The sequence below is a fragment of the Cebus imitator genome, unplaced genomic scaffold (genome assembly GCF_001604975.1).
Source record: "Cebus imitator isolate Cc_AM_T3 unplaced genomic scaffold, Cebus_imitator-1.0 Scaffold5, whole genome shotgun sequence".
Taxonomy (NCBI): domain Eukaryota; kingdom Metazoa; phylum Chordata; class Mammalia; order Primates; family Cebidae; genus Cebus; species Cebus imitator.
In genome coordinates, this window is record NW_016107320.1 from 6,364,778 (window position 1) to 6,368,903 (window position 4,126).

Consider the following 4,126-nt stretch of genomic DNA (forward strand, 5'->3'; position numbering starts at 1 on the left):
AAAAAAAAAAAAAAGAAAAAGACATGGGATTTCTAAAAAACTATTGAGTTTTGAGAGTTTTAAAATATATTCTAGATACTAGTACTTTGTCAGATACACGGTTTGTAAATATTTTCTCCTAGTTTGTAGCTTGTCTTTCCATATGTTGTAAGGCTTGTCTGCCATTTTGTTATTTGTGTTCTGTTTATTTTCTTTGTTTCTTATTCCTCTGTTCTCACATTGTGTGGGTTATTTAAATATTTTTTAAGGTTTCATCTTGATTTATTTACAGCATTTTGGGCACATCTCTTTGTACAGTTTTCTTAGAGGTTGCTCTAGGTGTTACCATATACACATGTCAAGAGTCACGTTCTATTGTTGTCAATATTTTTCCTGTTGAAGGCAAGTGTGGAAAACTTACCTCCATTTAGATTCCTTTACCATTCCTATTTTAAAATATGAGTCTCAAGAATTTCCTTTACATTCATTGATCACCACACCAGATAGTGTTATTTTGGCTTTAACCTTCAAATATAATTTAAGACACTCATTAGAATAGGATCGTCTATTATGTTTACCCCTATCTTTACCTGTTTTGTTCTTCATTCTTTCCTAAAGTTTCAAGCATTCTTCTGTTAGCATTTCCTTTCTGTTTGAAAAACTTCCTTTAGCCATTCTCTAAGGACAGATTTGCTAGCAACAGATTCTCAGTTTTTCTTCAGCTGAGAATGTCCTTATTTCCCCTTCATTCCCGAAGGATATTTTCACTGGATATAGAATTTGTGAGTGGTAGTTCTTTTTTCTCTAAGCACTTGAAAACTGTTATGCTACTTTCTGCTGTCTTTTATGGTTTCAGAAGAGAAGTCCACTTTCATTCAAACTGGTAAGTAATGCATGCTTTCTGTCTAGTTGCCTTCAAGACTCTGTCTTTACTTTTTACAAGTTTAATTTGATATGTCTTGGTGTTAATTTGAATTTATCCTGCTTATGATAGTTCATGTACCTTTTTGAAACTATAGGTTTACGTGTTCCACCAAATTTTACTTAATTTTTTCAGTTCTATTGTCTTTCTCCTCTTCTAGAACTATTCCAGTGATATGATGCTCTCTTTGTTATTGTCCCACTGGTCTTTGAGATTCTCGGTTCATTTTATCTCGATCTTTCTTTTCTCTGTTACTCAGATTGGGTAAATTCCATTGATCTATCCTCAAGTCAGCTGATTCTGTCCTCTATAATCTCTATTATTGAGTTAAACCACACAGGCTTTATTTTGATTATTGTGTTTCTCAGTTATCTAATTTCAATTTGGTTATTTTTCAATAACTTCCATTTTTGCTGAAATTTTCACTTGCGTCAAGAGAATTTGTAATTTCTTGTTGAAGCATTTTTATAATATCTGCTTTAAAATACTTGTCAGATAATTTTAGTATCTAATTCATCATGGTGTTGACATCTGTTTATTGCTCCTTTAAAAATAAAAAATTTTAAAAACCCAGACTTTATTTTTTTACAGCTGTTTCAGGTTCACAGCAAAATTGAGAAGAAGGTAAAGAGTGTTCCCAGAAAAACAGTACCCCTATGCAGAACCTCCCAGATATGTTTCGGCTGTGTCCCCCACCAATTCTCATCTTGAATTGTAGCTCCCACAATTCTCATGTGTTGTGGGAGGGACCTGGTGGAAGGTAATTGAATCACGGGGGCGAATCTTTCCCTTGCTGTTCTCATGATGGTGAATAAGTCTCGTGAGATCTGATGGTTTTATAAAGAGGGGCTTCCCTGTACAAGTCTTCTCTTGCCTGGTCCCATGTAAGAAGTCCCTTTGCTCTTACTTCATCTTCCATTATGATTGTGAGGTCTCCCCAGCCATGTGGAACTGTAAGTCCATTAAACCTCCTTTTCTTTATAAATTACACAGTCTTGGGTATATCTTTATTATCAGTGTGAGAACGGACTAGTACACTCCCTATCCCCCTCCAGAATGGTATGTTCATTACAATCAATGAACCTGTGTCAACACAGCATTATTTCCCAAGCTCCATAGCTTACATGAGGATTCCCTCTTGGTGTTGTACATTCTGTGGGTATTGACAAATGTATGATGAGATATATTGGCCATTACAGTGTCATATAGAATACAGAATAGTTTCACTGCCCCCCAAAAATTATCTGTGCTCTGTTATTCATCCCTCCCTCTGGTGTAAGTCCTGACTTCTTTCACTCAGTAATAGGGTTATTCCATGTCTTTTCATGGCTTGATAGCTAATTTCTTGATAGTGCTGAATAGTATTACATTCACTTATAATTCCTCGAATCCAGTGCTATTCCCTACCTTTACGCATCTTCACTCACTCACAGGTTTGTTGTTTTCTCAGCAATGCTTATTTATATAAAAACCAAATCAACAACCAAATTTTACACATCAAAAATTTTCAGACTTCTGATGACTCCAAAGAAGGAATGACCCCATTCTTCTCAGGTCCTCCTTATGACTAAAAAACTCTGAACAAAGCACAGAAATTTATGGAAGGCTTTGAAAGGTGAAAAAAGAAGGTAGACTACCTAGGGACCTCAGGAACTGGAAAGCAACACAGTGGGCAGTTCCCTGGGTTTCCTTATCACTTCCCTTATATCCTGGACACGGAGCTGCAGAAGGCTCCAACCTGCAGTCACCAACAGGCATAGAAGAAAAAAGCTACAAGAAAGGCCTGTTCCTCCTGGCCAAATGACTGGGCAAGGGTGGCCTGACACAGAAACCCACAACTAGGAATTACAGGTAACTCCAGAGAGGATCAGCTTGGGTGGTTTAAACAAGTACATGGAAAACAAACAAACAAAAAAAGCTTTTTTTTTTTTTGTTGTTTTGACTCAGTCTTACTCTGTTGCCCAGGCTGGAGTGCAGTGGCATGATCTTGGCTCATTGTAACCTTTGCCTCCCAGATTCAAGTTATTCTCATGTCTCAGCCTCCTGAGTAGGTGGGATTACACACATGAGCCACCATGCCTGGCCAAAGATGTCCTTTAACTAAAGACTTCTGGTGTTCGTTACCTTAAAAACCTAAAAGCATGAAGAAAATAAAACCTCCATGAATTTTTTTTTTTTTTGCCAATGAATCTAGAAAAATACGAATTGAATCAAAATATACAATAGGGAAGCTGTAATAAAATGACTTGGGGATTCATTGAATTCATTTAAATATATATCTCTTACTAAAATCACTAAGAGCCATGATTTGAGAATATGAAGCGGCATAAATCTTAACAATATACCTAAAAAAACTGAAGTAATTTGGAGAGAGGGTATGGGAGGATGTGTTCTTTCATAGTAGGGAGTTAGTTATTTATCCTTAAAATGGAAACATGTAAGAAAAAAGATCCTAATGACTGAAAACTCAGTTTTCCTCAACCTTTTTTGTTATCCTTTGAAGGCTATTTTAAGAAATGAAATCTAAAGAACATTGATTTGATGTTCACAATGCCAGTTGATTTTCGTTCTGTGAAATTCAAGTGAAATTAAATAAATATGTGTTGTTACAAATGGTGTGATCCCATGTAAGTAAATGTCCTTTATTTTACCTATCTATTCATCTATCAATGGGTACATGTGCACAGATAAATGCCCCCTTTGGTGAAGGGCTGAGAGGGTATTGTTTTCCTTCCTTCCTTCTCTTTCTTTCTTTTCTTTCTTTCTCTCCTTCCTTCTTTCCTTCCTTTTGATGGAGTCCCGCTCTGTAGCGCAGGCCAGAGTGCAGTGGTGCCATCTGGGCTCACTGCAACCTCCACCTCCCACTTCCCTGGTTCAAGCTATTCTTCTGCCTCAGTCTCCTGAGTAGCTGGGACTACAGGTGTATGCTGCCATGCCCAGATAATTTTTGTATTTTTAGTAGAGACGGGGTTTCACCGTATTGGCCAGGCTGGTCTCGAGCTTTTGACCTTGGATCCACCCACCTTGACCTCCCAAAGTGCTGGGATTACAGGAGTGAGCCACTGTGCCTGGTTTATGTTTTCTATTCCCAATCTGTGAGGACTTCCATGAGGCCAGTGGAATCATTGTGAAATGTGTTTACCACAGCAGGGAGACACAGAAGATTGGGTCTCACACCTGTGTGGGAACTTCAAAGGCCGAGAGAAGGGCCAATGAACTGCTCCT